The sequence below is a fragment of the Macrobrachium rosenbergii genome, chromosome 48 (assembly GCF_040412425.1).
Source record: "Macrobrachium rosenbergii isolate ZJJX-2024 chromosome 48, ASM4041242v1, whole genome shotgun sequence".
Classification (NCBI taxonomy): domain Eukaryota; kingdom Metazoa; phylum Arthropoda; class Malacostraca; order Decapoda; family Palaemonidae; genus Macrobrachium; species Macrobrachium rosenbergii.
In genome coordinates this window covers 1,488,222-1,511,135 of record NC_089788.1, presented here as the reverse complement: position 1 = coordinate 1,511,135, position 22,914 = coordinate 1,488,222, and the positions used below count along the sequence as shown (strand labels likewise).

Sequence of the window (22,914 nt, the reverse complement as noted above, 5' to 3'; positions counted from 1 at the left end):
TCAAAACTCTTAGAAAATCAAAGAGAAAATCAGTCGAGTTCACAAAGGTGTGTCTGACCATAATGTAAAACATTTTATTAAATTTTTTAATATACTGTAAGTTTTGCAAAAAATCTAAGTGAATTGTACAATTAAGAAAATTTTCTTGAAATAACTAAGTTTTAATATTTTGAGTTATATTAGTGTTAGATAAGTGGAAGGTCTCACTACTACTAGTTTTTAACTTTTGATGTTTACATGTGCAATGTGTACTTTTTATATCTTTGTAACTACCAAACTACTAGGTTGAGGAATGGATTATATAAATCTCAGTTTTGAGACCTTTGTCTCCTCAGTGTGGGTTAGTATTATTCACCCTTGAGGTGGTGTGATGTCTCATAACTTGGAATGTTTTCCATTCCTCAAACTTAGTTTTATAATATTTTGATATTGAGCATTGAACATCAGTTTAGTTATATTTGAGACGACTTTTCTGTGCGTAGACTTCCCAGCATAGGCTATGTTTATGCTTTGTGTTATGATGTATGAACAAGTAATTATACCATGTTTAGATATATTAAAATACCATGTAAGAATGCAATGTTTAGATGTATATTAAAAAAATCAATAAGAACCAGAACTTTTATTTCTCCATGAAATATACATAAGAACAAATAGAAAAAAAAATTTCAAGTAATTTTTTTTTAGTAAGTTTAAGTGTCCCCCCTCAAATAAGGGGCTGACCTTATAGAACCAGTTTTGCTGGTACTCGAGAGCCTTACTAGAGTCCTGAATACCAGAGACCGTACATACTGTATTGGTCATAAACCCACTGAGAAGTATGGTGTGGTCTTCCTCTCTAAATGGGAAGCATCATTATAGTACTTGGCAATTCTTTGCTTGCTAGAAAATATCCTGTCACTAGAATATCATCCAGTTAGTTAACATTCACCAATCTGATCTCGAAACAGCATGATAACAATGAGGATTATAACTTTAATCTCTGCTGCTGAATTTTTTGCTTACTGATAAAGTCTTTATTAAATGGCTAAAATCCATTAAGGCATTCAAAGTACCACATCACCAAACATAATCTTGGTCACAGAGACTCGAAAACTCCCAAGTCTTGCCTCTAACTTGACTAATATTCAGTTTTCAAGTTCCACTAAACCAACATGAGAGTTCATCTACCAAACCATGACTACCTTGAGTAAGAAAATGGTTTTAGGATTTTTAACTTGTTCAGCGATCAAAGACCATCTTCAGTACTGCAGTTTCATAGCCCTTAACTTTGGCATTCAACTGACTCCTGCTTCCAAACATGACTGGTAAGAATATTGTACATGAAAAGTGAATTGTCCACCAGAACGAGTACTTGAATAACACTCCAATAAAGCTGAGAGACTTTTCTTTCATGAGACGTTTTGGAAGGGCAGTCGAGTCTTTATGTATCCTAATTTCCACGAAGCAGTACATAGCCTAGAATCTAATTCCAGTTTATGAAGTTAGAATATTCAGAAAGCAGTAGCAATACTGTAACTCTTCCACACTCCTTTGAAAGCAACAATATTCGGTTAAGCAGTATATATTCAACTACAGAGATGATAGTCACCAAAGTACTACTATACAACAAATATAATCTACACTGTTGAGCAAACATTTCCCTGTATCTATAATCAAATTTCTTGATCAACAGAAACATATATCTCTATTTTTCAAGTACATAGATCTTAATTTGACCTAAAAAGGAACAGCTACTGGGTTTGCTCAATCAACTTTAAGAATTATGTAGTAAAGCCGTACTGATTCATGTGAAATATGCAGCAACTAACTGGAGTCTATTTATATTATCACATCATTATAAACACTGAAAAGCTACGTGAAAACCATAAAAATGTGAATCCAAATTCATTAATTTTCAGACTTTTTAGTTTAATGCCCCAGGTCACCACCACGGACAGGAGTCCTTACTTTAAATACAGTTTATTATACCAGGATAACAGAAGCTATCTAGAAAACAGCAAAGCCAAATACAAGTCCAAGACATACCATTCATGCGATGCTTCTCGAATGAGCAAAAGAATTAGGAAAAGGGGATGACATCAATGCACGGTACTGCCCCGACACCCCTAGCTTCACCCTAGCTAATAAGGTGCCTGATTGGACTGCTGTCACATTCCCCTACATTGACAAGTTAGCACAGGCAGTACGCCCACTAAAGTAAAAATCTGAAAGAAATGCCTCTGGTACTAAGATAATCTCGGGTACCACAGAGCAGCAATCAAACATCTCCCCTGGAGGGCAACTACCTGACCTTTGCATTAACCAAACATCCATATATGATAAAGTCATTTCCTGCATCTTCTGTAAATCAAAAGGTAAATTGTATTTGAAATGGTGCCTTTTAATTGTAGCCTTTGAGCCAATGGCCATCTTCAGTCTCCAGTTGTCCTTAATATATAGCTTGAAACAAAATGATTGTTGCCTGTTTTTTAATGTAATTAAAACATACATTCTGTCCTCACATATGTCTAAACACCAACAGATTCTAAGCAAATATGGCCCTTGTAACTTCGAGACTCGGTTCCTCCAACAAATCTGAATCTTATTATGCATGTAACCAACTAAGAATGAAACCACGCACTAATAAATCTACAAAATATCAACTAGATAAAAAATCTAAGAATGATTTGGTGTAAAACACAAGAGAAAAATTTTCCATGAACTCAGACACCTTTTTTTCTTTCAGTCAACTCTCTGAAATTCTAACTATATTAAATTTTGCAACAAGAGACAGGCATTCGTACAAAGATGACAGTGTACCAGTAGTATGCCTCAGTAATGCTGAAAATTGCAGGAGAATTGCAACATCCCTGCCTCAAAATGCAGATATCTGTAACAAGATATCCCAGTTAATCCGTTGAAAAAACATGAGCAAAACCAATAATACCTAATGCACACCAAACAGCATCCAACTAATAGGGTTCCACAAAAGAATGTGCACATTATGACACCTGCTTTGGAGTAAAAGCAAACCTTTACCCTGACACCTGCTTTGGAGTAAAAGCAAACCTTTACCCTGACACCTGCTTTGGAGTAAAAGCAAACCTTTACCCTGACACCTGCTTTGGAGTAAATGCAAACCTTTTAACCTAACACCCAAGATTAAAAATATGGACCTTCCATGTTCAAGTAATGCCCCACGCAACAAGCACACTAGAAGTCCTAAAAAACCAAGGGCGTGGAGAGACTGCACTGCAAAATACTCAAGTTGACGTACTGAAATATCCGCAATACATGAATCCCAAGACATGAAAGAACCTGCACTTGATTATGCAGCAGTGAGTGTCACAGTCAACCCTTATTATTGCAGAGTGAGCAAAAAACCACTTGACCCATGACAAAAAGATAAAAACGAAGATAAGGCCGTGGCAACTACGACATGCAAGATTTGCTAAGTGATATACAGACCTCAAATCTTTAACTACACCCCTATCATTTAGATCCCTCTTTGCAAGCTAGCAGTAACAGCTTACAGGCTACAAACAAGCTCTATAAAGCTGGGAATTAACAAAATCATCAAACATCTGCAAAGGCAGGAACTTTGGATAGAAACTATGGCTATAAACTCACAGCAATAAACAAAAGATTTGGTGACTTTACCAAAAAAACCCTTCTTTCCAGTCTTGATAGATAAACAAAATAAAAGTTTTGCATGCATAGGCTGCTCAAAGATAGTCATTGCTGACAAAAGACCAGCTTAACCTAATAACTGCAATAATCAACTTCAAATGGTAACCAGTCTTTCATAAACATTTCATATACAATGAGTTGATCATCAACTCATCCACTAACCAAGTATGACTAATAATAAAGGATGTCAACATACCAAGTACAGTACCATATGCAAAGATGAATGTCCTCAGATAAATATGAGTAACCTGGATTTTAATCATAATTATAATACAAGAAAAACCACAAGGACAATTGTTAAGAGTATTGAGGTCTGAGTCAATTTGAGATAAACCACTGAGCCATAATAATACAGTATTAAGCAGCAAAAAGTACTACTGGATGAGAGTGTGTCTACTTGCACTGAAATAACAAGGGACGTAGCACCATAAAAGAAAAATGCAATGCCACTATTGCATAGATCACAATTTTATGTCAGTGCAGTGGAATCAAGGTTTCCAGCAGGCAAAATTGAATGTTTGTCCAATGAATGCTTCCCTTTTTGTGAAAAGGTAATACATCACACGTAAAATTTGTCAAACCAAAACCAACACAAAAAACGAGAGAGAGAGAGAGAGAGAGAGAGAGAGAGAGAGAGAGAGAGAGAGAGAGAGAGAGAGAGAGAGAGAGAGAGAGAGAGAGAGAGAGGGTTAATGACACTGGCCCCTTACTTTGTGTCTGGAGGTGAGGCAAGAACGTCCCAATGCCTTTGGTTAAGCTGATGAGAATTTCTTTTAGGATATCACAGACCAACAAGAGGAAGCGGATCAAAACAATTCAGAGCTTAATTAAAAATGACTAACCAACTTCTTAACAATGGAACAGCACACATACAGAATTCAAATACAGTAACTGGAGATGAAGGCCCATGAACAAAAGTTACTTCTTGTTAAGTGCATTATAAGTAATTTCACTTTACTTCATTAACAGATAATGATAAAGCAGTGTCTTCAACAAATATAGCTTAAAAGGTGTGAGAAGCAAACAGGAAACTAATGTTCCACACTATGGAAAGTTACTTCTTGTTAATTACAAGTAATTTCAACTTCATTAAGACAATGATAAAGCAGTCACTTCAACAAATATAGCTTAAAAGGTGTGAGAAGCAAACAGGAAACTAATGTTCTACACTATGGAAGCAATGATCAAGGACTGATGCCAAAATAGCAATTTTCATTCCATATCTACAGCTGCATACACTGATATGCGACTTACAATCATGCAAGTGACCCACCATACAAGTAAACAGATAATGACAGCAATAGCCAACACAACATAGACAAAATACATTATGTACTATTCTCTCAAAGGGGAGGATGAAACTAAAAGCATGATGGAAGAAAGGGGTTAGTGATGAAAAGACACCGTTCTCACTCAATGCTTTCAGTATCACTAGAGAAAGGAAGGAGACCTTTCAAAGAAACTAGTTTAAACCCAACACAAGAATGGTTATTTCCCCTAAGATCTGGAGGAGCTGTGCAAGGAAAAAGAATTCATGAAACTTCTTACAGGAAGACTTTGGCCACTGCCAGCATGAAGCAAAAGGTGAATTCTTTGGATCTTCAAAATCCAAATTTTAAGTTGTATTTAACGACAGGAGGGTCATTCAGGTTGTTTCTAAATGACAGAATAAAATTGAATTATGGATTTAAAGAGTGCACAGAAACAAAATCCAGAGTGCAATACAAATCTTTCATACCAAGGTACATAAATACTAGGCTGGATTTATGATTATATATGCCAAATAAATCCTTTAAGAGAGAGAGAGAGAGAGAGAGAGAGAGAGAGAGAGAGAGAGAGAGAGAGAGAGAGAGAGAGAGAGAGAGAGAGAGAGAGAGAGATTGATTCAGTAACTCAAGCAAAAACAATTCCTTCAGACCGGAAAGAAGTAAATTGAATACAAAATCATCCAGATGCCAAGTACAAAATGAATCTTTCAAACCAAAGAGACAGAAGTCCAGAATGGATTTAGGGATGTAAAGTACAAAATGACTCTTCCTGAATACGAATATAAAAACAGAACCAATTTAGATGCTTAGGTATTCAATCTGTATCTCATACAACATGGAATCAGTTTGGAAAGGACAACACATCACCTCAAATAGAAGTATCTAAAGGACTTTGTAACAGAGGTTACACTAAATCTCTTGAAACAATTAGTGGGTTTTGGAATGTATTAAAATATAGCAAGAAATATTTACAACTTTCGTTGGAGGATGACTGAAGATGATAATTCCCCAAGTAATCTCTGTAATTGGTATTTCTGGAGAGAAGGAAAAGAAAAACTGTTTCTGAAACCTCAAATTATGGAGGGTGGGAAAGCTTCTATCAGCAAAAGCAAACAGAAATATTTCTCAACCTTAACAAAAACTTCCAGCCCAGATGCAATGTGAAAAACATGAAAGCATATTTTTCACTGCACTCTCCCTAAAGTCATGCTTTTGGGTAATACAATAAAAAAAGAACCTTTCAGAAGGGAAACATGTCTAGCATTAGCTCACAAAACTTCCAATTGATACTGTACTCAGAAAAAGATGCCAAAACTTCTTTGATGTCTCAGTCATCCTGTGCAATCCCATTATGTCACCAACATCAACCAAAACAGGGTATACCTAGGAAACTTTAATCAGCAGGTTGACGAAACTATGCAATAACTTGGTGACAAATAAAACTGAGTCAACACCCTTCAATTCATATTGAAAATTGTCAGAATTCTGGCAGTACTTGAAAGGTACAGCAAAATATCTCCTCATAAATACCACAGCATAAGTAAGTGCATATCACAAATGCAAGCTTTAAATTAGATAAGCCACAAGACTTAAATTTATTTTAAGACTGGCTTCAACTGACTAAGTGGTGAGGATGAGCTACTGGTCTATCGCAGCGCCACAGTAAATACCTTAAGGTTTTTTAGTGAAAACAGATCATACTCATGAGTAATGCATATTTCCAAGCCTTTTCCTGGACCATAAACTGCATGGGATAAAATAAAACTAATGGCTATCAATGTAAAAAAAGAAAGTTCTTAGGCTTGAGTTCTTTTTATACATGATATTTCCACATCACTATAATCTTCCAGTGACCTACAAAACCATCCTTATTGTGCAATGATTTCTTAGTTTCAATGCCCAATAATCAAAACTGGCTTTCACCATGAGATAGAAACCTTTAAACACAACCATGCAACTATGAAATGCCAAAACCATCCTTACTGTGCAACGATTTCTTAGCTTAAATGCCCAATAATCAAAACTGGCTTTCACTATGAGATACAAACCATTAAACACAATCATGCAATTAGTGAAATGCCAAAACCATCTTGTTGAGCAATGATTTCTTAGTTTAAATGCCCAATCATCAAAACTAGCTTTCAATATGAGACAGAAACCTTTAAACACAACCACATAATTGGTGAAATGCCAAAATCATCATCATTTCATCATGAAGACATCTGAAACCCTAGAAGATTGAGCATGAAAACCTGCATAAAATATGCAATACAGGCCTAAAATCCAAACATGAAAATGGTACTCAACTAACAGAAACTAATTTGCATTGGATAACCATAAAAACTTAATTAAAGCATTCAAATTACAGTACCAAAACCAAGGAAAAATATAGCACCTCAGAACTCTGAAAACTCACACCACACAAAAATCTGAGACAAGATTTGGATAAAACCAAAGGTGGATGCACAACTCAGCTTTTGAAAAGACCCCACACACACTCTTCAGCATATAAAATCATTTCCCTTTTCCAATAATGGCTAAATACACAATGACAACAGCATATTAAGCTTTCATGGTAAATTTAGCAACATACCATTATGACAACAATTTCAATGTCACTTTCTGGAGCTGGAGAAAACATGCCTATACCATTAAAACCAGTGAACGAGACCTCGGGCACTGGAATCATATGAATCTACTCGTATGGCCATGTTTTTCCTTTTGACAAAGATTAGCAGGAAATAACAATACACATACAGACAGTTCAAGGAAACGAAAGGTTGGTGCATCAGTTCTTTGTTAAATGATGCGACCAATTTGCATGTTACACTTTTCTTCCTTCAGTTACACATTTAGAAACATAACGAGCAAATGAGCCTTAGACATGTATAGAGTGATACTGGTTCCCTTTCTAGATAGTTTTATGAGCCTAAATATAAAAAATGTACCTAAAACTCTTCCAATTCCTTTTGGGGGGGACATGCTACTATCATAAACTAAAAATGTCCTCAGAATTAATGACTTACATTCACATTCTTTTTGCTTTTCAGTGTTTCAGATGTAATGATATAAACAGACTTCTAATCAATTACTACATACTCAGAGACAGCAACACAGCATTCCTATATTCTTATGCCAAATTGAGCAAGCACTGAATGTTCATCTTCAGATAAAATTAATACAGGTATGTCCCACCAAAAATATAGAGAAATATTCCCTGTTAAACAATTCATTTAGTTATAAAAAAAGTGATATTTGCCAGACAATGTAAGTCATACGTGAAATATACATATTTTGGCAATATATAGATCTTAACAGTAGAATGTAACCGGCTTATCCAAGTATTTTTATCCAGAGACATGTGGAAGATCTGTGGATGATTACTTTGCTTTCTGAAACTATACTTTCAAAAGAACTGGACTTAGCATCTAGTTTATATATTCACTGTGGGAATTAGATTACACAACAACACTGAATTACCTCTAAAAAATCTGATAAAAGGGAAGCCTTCCACTTTAGTGGTCAAATTACTCAACTAACGCCCTTGTTTCAAACAATGCTTTCCATGTACATTGCTCCATGCGTCAGTCACAATGTAAGGCAGAAGCCAATCTGATTGGCAAAAGTTCTACAAGGGACTACAAACAATAGTACCAAAGATGGTCTATGAATTCTGAAAGTTGGAAAAATTCTAAATTCATTTGTTACATCTTCAGTCATAATTTGAAAGACAACCTTGCTCCATGTTAGCCAAGTGGACCTTAAAAAATCTGACAATGTGTCAAGTAAAAGCTGTGACTCACGATCTTCTCTACGGTCCAAGGTCAACTTTGGATTTGTGATATTTGAGACGCCTTTGAGAATTTAAGTTTAGCTAAGTAAAAAACTTGATCAATAAGACTGAAATTTCAACAGCACAGTCTTAAGCTATAACTACCTCTACAGTGTTATTATGGTGATTAGAGATACATTTTCAGTAAATAATAACAAACTGGACAATGTCCAAGGGACAAAATATCTCTAGTAAGCAAACAGTTGTCACATACCATAACAAAAATCCCATTTAAGAGACGAAACACAACACCATACTTCTCTTGGGACTGTTTATGACTTCTGCATGGACTCTGGTAGCAGGGCAAAAGGGAAGCCTTAACAAGCACCAGCGCAATTCCACAAGGTCAGCCCCTTGGGGTGGTGGCACTATGCCTTTATTCTTAATCTTTCCAGTTTTTAACTAACTACACCTGGAAGAGAACTTCAGCTTCAGAGTCAAGATCACAAAAAATGCTGAAGACTACATAAAGAATTTCATTTTGACACAAGCCTGGAAGCATGCCGAGCCATGTACGATTCTACTCGAGGACAAGAAAACTACTCCTAGTATTTCAATCAAGCAAGAAAATTCATAAGATCATTTATGGATCCTTCAAGTGCCGAATACCTACGTGTACCGATTCAGTGCTCTGGCTGAACTACCTAATAATAATAATAATAATAATAATAATAATAATAATAATAATAATAATAATAATAATAATAATAATAATAATAATAACAGCAACAACTTTCACCTACAGTAATTTGATTTTCATGGCCAAAATACCATTCCAACGTTACCTTCCCCAGTAATAAGTAATAGCACCATGTACAGTCATTCAGATACTATGTCTGGAATTTTACTCTTTCTATTTTCCCAAATCTTGTTAACATTCCACCACCGAAGAGGCAGATCTATTGCTACACTTTTCCTTACTTTTTATTTTTGCTGTTCTATTTGGGGCCGGTCTGCTAGTCAAAGTGATCTTCCTTTAATAAGAGAAAACATTCACTTAGCTCTAATTACCTGACAAAAGCATGAAAATCCTACCTACACAATCATTAAAAATAATTGCTCTAGAATGCCCATTACAAATGCAATAATGCCACCTTACTAATGTATCAAATCTTCACCTAATATACTGTTATAATATCTCACATTTCATTAGCACTAAACCTCGGTGAATACAAATGAAAAGTTTTCTATTATCTCCATTGCATCAATACCTAATGCACTGCGCTAATCAATATAAATTTCTAAAACTGCATTCAGATGACAAGATTTCTGTGAAGCTACAAAACGAAAGGCCACTGACATGCCCAGACTTGTGTCAAATGAAATTTTACAAAGTAAAGTGAAATTTCAACATCAAAAAAAAGTTCTCTTAAACAACCATCAAATTACAATTGGTACAAGACTCTAGATCAGTTCTGACAAGTACAATATCTAAATGAATAAGAAAAATCATTGCACTATACTGCCAGAGTGGCCAAAGTTAGTTATTGCAAAGGGATTTTAAACCAGTCATATTACAGGATTTCAAATCAGTATCACTGTATGCAAAAATTACTCTTAACCAAACAATCGTGTGGTGGTTACAAATGGTAGATCCAGACAAGAGGACAAAGGTCTGAAAATTAACTTCATATCTGAAACAATTACAGTACATTAATGTCAGTCGTACACTTTTAATCTGAGTTATGAGCAAATGCACAATAACTTCAAACCACAAAAAACAGTCCATGGAACACAGCTGAAAAAGGCCTATAAATATTAAGCTACATGATCATATACTAAGCCACTAAAAGGTACAAATTCTGATGAAAAGAGCCACTGTGGTGATATCAGTTAAAATTATGAGAAGTGGCTTCAAGATTACACACCTATTATCTAGACTGATGCTTTATCACTGGGGTCCACCTACTAACAAACGCTCTCAATCTCACTTCATGGTTTATTTGATGTTTCCCATTTATTTTTCTCTGTTAATTCTCTTTTATATACCACTTTACTTCTGTATTTCTTCTATAATGGGATGCATTGATCAATTTATTATCCATACACACACACACACACACATAGAGTACTACTTTATATAATATAAACAGCTTATACATAAATATTAAACTGCCAATGATACTTGCACAATATTCACAATTTTCCATAAAGATTGTACCCTACTAAGAGGTTCATTTCCCTGATACAGTACTGGCAATTTGCTGGGCCAGAGAAAAAATATCTTCATGCTCACAATGTAAAGAAAAAGCTCCGGACAAAAAATGACACAAAGGTCACATAAAAAAACAGAAAAAACACTACTGTGGCAACATAGAAAAACAAAACTCTGGAAAACTGTACCCCCAAATTGCCTTATACTATATCATAAAATTCTTAAAACTGTATATATGACCTGATCATTTTTACACATACTTTCAAAGTACATTTCTGTGCGGATTATTTAGTTTAAATGTTATGTTATGTCATATTTCATAACAGAGTACTTGCAATTCTTGGCTGCAAAAGATTAGGCGCTACTCAATCTTTACCTGTGCTGAAACTACTCTAGGCGTTTCGAATACACTACAATTGTGGACCAACCGTTCAATAACCTAATCAATGAAACCCATTATATCCAGCGCAAGCTCCATAAAAAGCGTTGTAATCCAAGAATTGGCACCCGTATCTTCCCTCCTGGCAAGACACGGTAGACACGGCATTTATAGTCCAGGTGCTATTAGTCATCACTGGGCATTGTTCCTCACCAAACAGTTCCAGCAAACTGGGCAGGCATTAACAGAAGCCTTGAAATGATTTCAGGCCTTCATGCCTGAAAATATTGGTCTTGCTTGTCAAATCTTCATTAATCTAGTTTATATTCCTGTTTTTAGAGTTGCAGAGCACTATTGACAATAACCAAGAATGAACAGTTGCTATTTCAACTTTCCCTTTTACCAATAAATCTAACAATGAACTTACTATGAAACTAAACTCTTAAAATAGTTAGAGACAAACCAATCAATATTAATGATTGCGCTTTTACCATGGAAAATTTTGGTTATCAGTAGCTATGAAGTGTTCATTTGCATCTGGTGATACACACCAATACCTCCATTAAAAGCTGAAATACTGATATACCAGTTTATGAACATCAATTTAGTAAAAGAATGAGGAAAAATACTGAAAAATACAATGGTGGGACGAAGCACACCACCAAAATGTGCTTGATTTTTGCTGGAATTAGAAAAAAAGCAAATCCTTTGACACAGACCAGTGATAAAGTATCAGTATAGAGTAAAAGTTTTTTTTTTTTTACCATATCTACATGTACTGTACTTTTGTGAAAAAGCAAAAAGAAAAATTCCACTGTGCTTTACATAAACTTAAGTACATAGTAATAATGCCCAAGAACATATCCACCTACTTGAAAACCTGAAATTTTTTCAGACAAATCATTAAGTTTGGCCACTGCTACAGTGCAGTACAGTATCCAACCCTACCAGGATTGTTAACAAGCAGAATGCATTTCCAAGATCTTGTAAAATGGAGACAAGTTTCTTACACGAAAAAGAAGGTAATGACAATAAAAACAAGTCCTGATTGAAAATGTTTTTGAGGCTTAAACATTGACCTACTTGCCTGTGAAAATTCTTGAATGGGTGAAATACAAATGACAAGCATAAAAACTGGACGAAGTTTACCTAAAAAATAAATGAAGCACTATGCATTAAGACTTCCATGAGCCCTCCTTTCTCAATTTAACAAACAGAGCTATAAAAGGAAACTGTGTTCAGCCTGTTAACAATGATATAAAAACAGTGAAAAGCTTAAAATAACATGAGGTATAGAATGCCAGGGAGCTTCTTTAATAAAAATTATATGAAAAACTCTACATCAAAGACAGGCCATATGGAACTACAGACTCTTTGTTAAATGTACCAAATGGAATTCTACCTCTTAACAGGTAACTAGCAGTGCACAAGTAACAATAGTAAATGAACCCTGATTTGTACATCACATAACCTGTACATGCACAATGACCTTAGAGAAAATAATGCCTCTGCCAATATTAAGTGGAATTCAATTCAAAGGATGTTTTCATTTAAGTTCAGTATACTATAATATGAATACTTTTAGCAGAGAAGCTGCTATGAATATTAATACAACGTCAAATCTCAAGTTATGCACTGCACTGACAAATAACCACTTGCTACAATTTCTATTTTGGGAGACCACCTTCTTCAAAGATGCATGTCTACATTGCAGTTATTTGTGTGATTAACAGAGGATGAGCACTTTGTTTCAGTTTTATTAATATCTGTTGCACATAGAGATGCATGAATTCAACAAATGTGTCAAGGATATTGGTTTCAGTGTAAATTACCTACATCTTGCAAAGTTTTTATCAAACAGTGAAAAGAGAATTAACATATGATAGAAAGCACATCTTCCAAAGTGCAGTATGCAATGGATATTGAAGATCCAAATATTGACTGGACTGCTATGGTAAAAACCGAGTACGTAGTATGAAGAAGGTTCTAGTAAGAGAGACAAGGGGTCACAAAGAGACCTGATGGCTAACAGAATGAGCAAGTGAGAAATAGGAAACAATGCCAGAGAGAGTTCTGCCTGAACATATAATGCAAGTGGTCACGTTTTCCTTTATGCACTCCAGAAAATTATGATGTCAAGAGGTAAAATCTTTAATGATTCAGGTATCAGAGTACTTTTGACAAACGGCAAGCCTTTAATAGTGGAAATCTGTCTTCATATGGACTTATAAAACAAGATACTTTGAATATATCATAATAAAAATGAACTGAATAAAATAATGCCTCATAACCAACATAACTAAATATACTACATTCATCAAAAGTTTTTGGTGACTTGCACATAAAAAGGCTTTCTTTCTAGTTTACCTTTGATAACTAATGTACTATAATGGGAAATAACTGTGAGTTCATGAATCATAAAAAATTAATTTTCAACTTAACCTGAACTGAGATACATGGTCTACCTGGCATTTTTACCTTTTACGAAATATTGACAAGGATTATTTTACAAACTGCTCAGACAGAACTGCACAAAATTAATTATAAATCACATGAATCTACAAAATATCTTATTCATGATTTTCATTTCTGTAACTCAAGCAATCAACTGCCATTTCTTCTGTTTGTACAATTAATATCTCACACATTTCCTTTTACAGTAACAAACTGACAGAAACATGTTGTATAGCCATCAACCTAATCACAATGTATTACTTTTCCTATGAGGGTAGTTTTCTTCAACAAAATGTGTATTCAACCTTACAGACATGCCATACAGAAATATGAGAACCACTCAACAGGCCCAAACTTAGTAAACAATTGAAAATATGATGATTTCCTTTCCATTCCTTATTTTTTTCTCTTTAGAGATTCACACTTTGCAGCAGAATCCTTCAGGTTAAACATGATTTCCTCTCTCTGTCCCTTAGGAAACTCAAACTTCATTGGATGGGCCTTCGGGTATAACCAAACCCAACATCTGTAAAGGAAAATTAAGACTTAAGGCACTGCCAACTATATATGCTTGAATGTCAAAATGATATGTTACTAACACTCCAACACTTCAAAGGTACTGATTACTTTCAATTCTACTGAAATGTTCAGTAAATTCCTGCACCCATGCATTTGGTAATTCTAGCATCATAAAACCATTCCTTTGTCTAATAAATTATAACTCATTAATTGGATAAAAAGAAAATGCTGAAGGTTTTGGAAAAATTTTCTTGGGGGATTTGTCTTAACTTGAAATTCCCTGTTGGCTTAAATCTGGACTTGCAAAGGCCTGGTGACTGAAAGGGTTAACAAACGAGATGAAGACTCTGCGTACAAACAGGGGGGGCATCACTTCTCATTAACTACGGATTTGTAAAACTCATCATGATCATTAATATTTTCAAGTCACCTTTCCTTTCATGGGTTAAATGAAATGTGCTCTTCTGTTTAGTGCACCTTCTGCCTAACCTTATCCAATTCACTGTCACAGTGTAAAATTAATGGATTTTTTATTTTTACAGGCATGCCAAAATATAAATTTTCATAATAATATTTATTATTTGGATACTTGTCTACTGAAGCAACAGATCCTTGGCCTTTGGGATACTGTCGGCAAAGTTGGCCAACTTGAACCATTGACTCGGTAGAAAAGATTTCTTTGCACCTAAAATCAACACCATCTGATTATCGGCAACAAATTCCCCGTGAATACTTATAAAGAAGCTGTACACAAGCCCAAATAAAGCACCCTGATCAGTAACACCTCCTCTGTAAATACGACTTGAAGGAACTTGCGTGACTGAGGGTGTACTGGTATGAAAAAAATGTCTCCTGCACGTCCACCAAAACATCTGATCATTCTTTTGCTAAGTCAAAAAACCCACACTGGAGAAACCAAAAAGCATTAGGACAGACACGTAAAGTTATTCAGTCACAATGTGTCCAACAATGGCTGCCAATCTCCAGTTGCTTATGGAGCTAGGAAAAATTCAGAGGTAAAATCCCAGTGAGTTACCGCCTGGGCCATTTCATTCTCTCTAATTTACAACCTCTTACTAAAGAATGAGAGACTTGTGCTGGAGAAGACAAAGGCACTGGCTCCACCACATAAGATTCTGCTCTCAAGTCTCTCCAAGCACGCCAGGTGGCTTGCAATTGGCCGTCTACCAGAACCTGATGGCTGAACTTATCCCTGAAAGGTATAAAACAAGACTTGTACCAATATATCCTCCCTTATCACCTTAACCTGTGTAGCATAGGCCTTTAATACAGATAGGAGCACACGTGTTCTCACTTCTTCCAAATCGAGTTAGTATAAGCATGAGAACATTTGCCTGAGCATCAGAAATGAGTTAAAAACTAACTCTTCCTCCCTAAACTCCCACTGGCACCAAAAACCCTTAAAGCTGGCTTCACAAACTCCCTAAGCTGGCACCACAAACACATTAAGCTGGAGCCTCAATCTCTCTAAGCTGACGCAGAGAAGAGGCAATATACTAAGCAAAAGTACAATACGTAAAAGAAAAAACTTCAACAATCTAAACTGAGACTGTTTCAGCATTTCCAAAGCACTTGTACTTGAGTTCGTCTCTTCACAGGAAAGAGAAAAGAAAACCGAATCTTCTACCAAAGGTTGTTTAAGTGCCAATTAAGTGCCCGTATCGCAAGAGGTAGTGCTCATAAAAAACCAGAAGTAAAGCCCTGGCAGACCTGAAGGGAGCTTTGAGTGCCCAAGTACGGGAAAAACTTATGAAATGCTCTAACTGAAGGAGAAAGCTTGGGTTCTCTTCTCCAAATACTTGAAGGGTGCCGAAATACTCGAAGACAAGCAAGACCTATTCTCTATATGACCTCTTTTCTCAACTAAATGAGAATACTGTGAAGCGTAACGCTCCAGCAAATGCCACTTAAACTGAAAGAGAACCCCCGATTCAAACTCTTCTTCCGCCAGAGGGGGACAGGAGGAGACAGCTGGTGATACTTGGCAACAGGAAACAACACCTGGCAACAAGAGATGACAGCAACCGAATACCTGCATTGCATCCATGACTTAAAGAAAGGGAGACAGGGAAATGCAATTTGAAGCAACTCAGCTGAGTCCAAAAAGAAAATGGGAAATGCTGGCAGGCCGGGGGAAGAGGAGAAACAACGACCCTCTTGCCTCATCTGAAAGCGAGTCAACAGACTTGAGAGCATTCCCATACGACACATCCTTAGAAAGCTATGTAGCTAGAATAATATCTAGCTTGGAAACAACAGAAGATACTGTAACCAGAGTAGATTTGGAAAAAGAAACATTAATCGAGGCAGAAGCAAGAGATTTGCCAATAGCCGAGAAAAAACACTGAAAGAACGAACAAGTGCATTTCAACAGAGAAAGAGGAATAAGCTAGCAGACAAGGGTTTAAGAATGAGCAAAAGACAACGAGAATGGTTAAACACTCAGCTGAGTCCACATAACATCAAAATAAGTAAAACTCGCTACAGACATAATTTTTTTCAATAAAACTGTCTATACCACTACCTATATAATTAGTCCGATCGGTGCTAACAACCTCATACTAGGTGCTGATGATGGCAGAAGTTGCATAAGTAGCGAAGATTAACGTTTTCCAAAACGATCTTTCGGCTAATGCATTATATGAGACAACGAGCGAGAAAAACAGAGGCAGGTGATGGAGAGCACAGAACCACATTGCCACGAGAACCGACCCAGTGCCTGGCAGTGGACTCTTCCAACTGTTGTGGGGCAGTCCTAGGCTTGGGCTACAGATGGGCTTAGACACCGACACTTTACCATGATCGCACATGGGAGGACCCGGGCCGGTTGCCTAACCATTTCAGATAAACCTACCCTGACCAAAATAAGGTTGACGTCCTGTTCTAAATTCTCAATACACTTTTCCCGAGCCAAAAGGGGAGCGGAAGGCAGAGCTAAAGAGGAAGCCTCAGTACTAACTAAAGCATCAGCAAAGGAAAAGCCTAGACTGAGTATGGCTAACTAAAGATGAAGGACCTGGAGAAGGGGAAGAAATGACAGGCTGATAACCTGACCTAACTAATTGCTTTTGCAACCTATCTGGTTTCCTTCTCTTCCCATACTAACGAACTTAAGCAAAAGTCCTTCAAAAATCCCTACTTCCTCACATATACTCTCATTGCCGCCAGTGTAAACAGTGTATCTCCTAAAAAAATCAACATCCTGCTAACACAGTAATCATTCCAACAGAACCTTGATTCCAGTGGAGTCATCCCAGGAAAAATAAATGTACAGTACCATGATAGCAGCAAACAGCCAAGAAACACAAACAAGCACCTATACACAATGGCAGCAAGGAGAATTCTCACAAGAGCTTAAACATTTGCAACACACCCAGTGGAGAACAGGTGAACTAGACAGTCATGCAGGAAGTCAATCGATCTTTTGTTTGAATGTCGACTCGCCTTGGCACGGAGATATAAGCTAACTTTAACAGTAGGTAAGATTCATCCCAAATAATAACAGTAACAAGACATACCTCTCAATCTAAGTTTAAAGGTAGATCTGGAAGTCATCCACAAACCTCGATGGTTAAAGCTGTAATGACTAAGCAATACTTTGCTTGTAGAAAATTTTGGAGTTTTTACAGTCGCTGAGTTTAGCTTGATTCAATTTGTTGTGCCAATGACCCATACCTGCAGATGGAAAAGCAAATTTTTACTGTGATTAATATCACCGAAGATAATATAAAAATGGCAAAACTTAAATACATTAACCAACTGTACTGACATTTGCAATGCAACAAAACACAAAGGAGTTGCAAATGAACTTGCTTTGCATTCCATACACAATGACAAACATAACTTAAAGAATATCAGGTTAACATACAAATAAATTAAAATAATACAACATCTTTACAAACCAACTGATGTTCCTAACATGATTTTGATTAACATTCAATATGCTATAGCAAATGGGTTAGAGTGACACAAAATTTGGGCAAGGAAACCTTGTTTGATAAGAATAAGACTGTTCTGATAAATACATATCTAACAAAGAGAACTTAAATATTACTTATGCTGCATGTTTAAACAAACTTTCAGAACTGATTTGACCAGCTGAAGTTCTTTTGTCTTTACCTTAAGGCTCCTTTCATTACTAAATGACACTTAACATTATTGGAATACAGTAAATTCAACAACATAAAATGATTTCATCAATCTATGTGTGAGACCAAGAAAGCCACCCACAACCCAACCTGACATAGGGCACCTTAACCTGTCTAACCATAACAAAGTTTCAAATAAGACGACACACATATACAAGCAAGTTTTAATTTCTGTACGACACCCAACCAATATCTCGGGAAATAAATTTTCTATTAAAGTGCAGTAGTGTAGGTAAAACTTAAGACTACCACCACAGACTGGTTCCTGCCAGTCGGCAACCGTAATGTTATCGCCTTCTGCTCATGTTTTTGTTAATGCTTGAGCCTTTTGTCCGTGTTTATGATTTTTACAGTCTTTTGCTTATGTTTTTACGTTCATCCCAAAGGGATTGTACTAAACACAGCACCCATTTTGCACATAAACTGGTAGTTACCAAACTATGGGGGCGTACTAGGAGTCCTCTGTTTTACCATAATGTGGATGAAAAGGTTCCTACCTGACCAAAAGGGGTGTTGCCAACATAGGTATTGCCTATGGGTAAACAAAAAGTGTAACCTCCACTTTCAAACCAATTATAAACCCTTTCTAGATATTATCAGATTTACCTCAAGAAATATGGAGAGATGATTTTGCCTACATTCTCAGGGTTACAGTTTTACTTTGAAGCGTCATCACATTCTCAACTTAAAACATATCATCTCACTACGTTTTAAAGTCTTTGCCTTGAATGTTTCTGACTTTTGTTTCTTTGATCGTAAAGTATTATGCAATATCCGCACTGCTCCCATGAGTGCTGCGCTAAGTACCAGCCCCACTGGAATGAAAGGTATAGAATAAACGGTAGCAGTAAATTTGTCATAGATTTGAGGCAGTCCCCAGGTTACATCGGGCTTGGCTATATTGTTCCAAGGTTACGTCACTCTTCAAATATGTTCACCAAAAATTATTTCCCAGGTCATAGCGAGTGTTCCAAGTTTACATCACCAGTCCGACAGAAGACTGGAACTTTAATATGGCTCTGAAACGGTAGAATGGTCGAGATTTGGAGTTTTTTTTTTTTTTTTGATGAAAAGCTCAATTGAAATGTTGGTTACATCGTTTTCAAGACACCCAAAGCATTAAAAAAGTAAGGTTTTCTTATGATTCCTGACAATGTCTCAGGTTAAGCCGTTTTTTGGCTTATGTCGTGGCTTAAGAACAGAACCCATGATGTAACCTGGGGTCTGCCTGCAATCATGTTTAGGAACCTTAACGCCATAGCATGAAAACTCGGGAACCAAATAATATTTTAAAGAGAAATAATGCTTCTTTAGGCAGAACTATATAGTAGCTCCGCGGCGCCGACGGCGCTATAACTTGACTTTTTCTACAGTTTTTTGATTGCTAATTATGAATTTACCTTTAATTTTTGGTGCTCGAGGGTAATTAGCCTGTAATTAACCCCTGAAGTCCATCCAACAAGGGGTTTCCATACGCGATCTTCACAAGACAGAGCACGGGTACGTCTGTTTCGAACGGTTCATATCCCATCCGGCAAGTGCAATAACTTGTTAATGTATGGGTACCCGGCCCAGGCCAGTACTAAACACGGCGAAAGGACATTCCACGTGGCCGACAACAAACAGATGCACCGCCAGTATCAGATCCCCTAAAAGTGTGGAAAAAACCAGTTGAAAAAGCAAAAACAGGCACGGAGCTAATGTATGGAATTACCCTTCTTTAGAAGTTAGCCACAGTGCATGGCATAGCCTAAGCATAAGCCCGTAACCTTGACCTAATCTAAACAAGAACTTGTAAATAATCAAATGCAATAATATTTAATTAGTCTAAATAAGGTGATATAAAATTATACGGTGGATAATGCCATAACCTAGCAATGTTCAAAACAAAAAAATAAAAATGGCGAATACAATCTTACTTTAGTATGAGGTCCAAGTGAGAGGGGGATTCGCCTTTGTTGCTTGCTACTATCGTTCCATAATCATCCAAATTCCGCCAGTATATTCCACCAACTTCAAATCTATATATATTTTCGGTTTTTACCTTCATTTCCACTCTGTAAACTAAATTCCCTCTTCGAAACCGTGAGAGAAATCACCAAACAATGACAGGATATACCAATATGGCGTCCACCTTTAACTTTAAGTACATTTTTGAATTGTTTCTGGCTTGATTTTTGATTTATTACAGCCATATATGTCATATTTGACGAGACATAGTTGATTTTAAAACTCTTATAACGGTGATAAAACCTAGTTTGTGGTTAAATAAGCATAAAATAAAGATAAAATACTTCGATAATTCGAAAAGAGTACGGACAAGCAGTATTGCCAATATTTGCTGTCGGAAGGAAATATAGCTAAAATTAGCCAATTACAACTGTACCTCAGTTCATGTTGGTACCACTGGCCTTAAAAATAGCGAACGTTTACAACTCTTTCCCTTCGAAGAGAGTGTTAAATGCAGCGTATAACTTCCCGGAGTAACTCCAGTATTACGGGCCTCCAAAGAACAAGAAACCGTGCTGGCATATGGCCAGTTTAATCTGGACTGGCTTAACTAAAGTGGCTCTGCTATAATGGCTGGCTTAATCTGAAAAAGAACAGCAGTCAAGTGCAAAAGTTTGTGCTGTCAAATAAGGAAGAAATGGATTTACTTTTGGAGATGTGGATATTCACCATATTGCAGTGCAAAACATCAGTTCACCATCCTAGTTATGCTAAAAATTTCTCTAATTTTTTACTATTTTTTTTTCAGATCAACTACTGACAGACAGTACATGACAAACTTAAAAAGAGTTACACTACAAAACACAGCATAAATAGAGAAGCTAAATTATCTAAGAAATGAATATGCAAACCTAAGGTTGATAACTTTGCTACAGCTTGGGAGTGAATCATTAGCTTCCCAGAACAGAAGCTGAAAAGGATGTGGAGTGTAAACATACTAAATTGAACTTCTCATGTCATACTTTAGATAAGATCAATAGAGCTATAAAATTTGTTTTGGTCATCAGAACGACATTAGTAATATTGCACAAATGTGACTTCTACTTGAGTATGGAAATGAAGAATAGAATCTTTATCTCAAGATGGGTATCAGATATCATAGCAGTTGAGATCATACATCACAGAACACCCATATAAAATCTTTTATCTCAAGATTGAGATCAGATATCATGGCAGTTGAAATTGTACAGCATAACAACCAAGTGAATAAATGACCAAAGGTCATGAGGAGACAAGACGGAATTGCTAAATATATTCAGAGGAATATAAGATGATGTAATTACATTTCTGAATATGAACTTATCTCACTGGTACAGCAACCAGCTGGTTACTTTCCTTAGTTCTTGGCAGGTTAAAGTCTGGTCAGTTACATGTTAATATCTTTTAAAATCCCTCCCAAGTTCAGATTGTCATGAAAAAGTTGACAAGTCAAGAAAACTACAAAGTTATGGTAACCCTAAATAATGCTAGTCTTCCACGGGAAAATACAACTTCAGAGAATTTATCTAACGTGAACAATTCTTACATATTTTTGTGTGAATTTTGAATATAAATAAGTATATACTTATCCTCTGTATCAGTAATAACATTCCATAGAAATGGTTCCATCCTCACTAAAAATATTGGGAAGTCTATAATATCATGTTCGATTACGCATGCTTCTTCTTGGGGATTAATTAATTACAAACATTGTGTTACAGTGGATCATTATTGACTGAGAACGTATCTGCAGACGAGATTTACAGTGTAAAGATGCCTACAGAACTTCATGGAAACCACAATAGGGCAAAAGCCCAATACATGTGTGAGGACGGACGTAAGGAGCATCAGGTGATTGCTGTGTGTTGTAAGCTTCACCTGGATTTGTCGATTTACTGGAACATGTGAAAAGGTCCTGGTCAAGTACAGCCACGGAATAAAGCCATGGAAAACATTACAAACTGACACTGGAGAAAACGAGTTATAATGTCTACTGGTAAACGAATATACTTACATTCTTATGTCAGTAATAATTTTGAAGCATATTTTTGCCTGAATTTTTTTTCGTCATCAATATATTCTTATAACAAGAGTTCAAATAAATGTCACTGATACAGGTGGTTTCGTATGGTCTATCTTTTGTGGGTTTGGGCTATTTATGTCAGATTTGATATTAATTGTTCAAAGATAGCTTTGAAACTTACTCTCAGGCTTACAATTTAAGCTTTACAATACAGTATGCCATCACATGACCACAGAATAATTACTTCTGAGGAATCAATACCACTGGCATTCAAAAAATTCTTAAGGAGATAATATGGCAAATTTTTAATTATTTCCCGCAAGTTAACAGACTTATTTATGGTTATACTTACTTAGGGAGTTACGTTAAGACCGAATCTTGAAGATGTCGAAGGGAAACCCTGATAAGCATATTATAAATCCCTCATCATGCACACTGTTTTCATTTTCAACAT

General features: G+C 36.2%; 1 long non-coding RNA gene across 1 annotated transcript; it reads right to left on the bottom strand.

Annotated features, from left to right (window-relative positions):
- Nucleotides 1–12,180: 12,180 nt before the first annotated feature.
- On the bottom strand, nucleotides 12,181–20,573 carry LOC136831169 (uncharacterized). Its single transcript, XR_010850791.1, has 4 exons — nucleotides 20,368–20,573; nucleotides 17,819–17,975; nucleotides 12,592–14,286; nucleotides 12,181–12,538 (listed from the first exon to the last, which is right to left on the bottom strand). It is a non-coding gene; the product is annotated as an uncharacterized lncRNA (long non-coding RNA).
- Nucleotides 20,574–22,914: the final 2,341 nt, after the last annotated feature.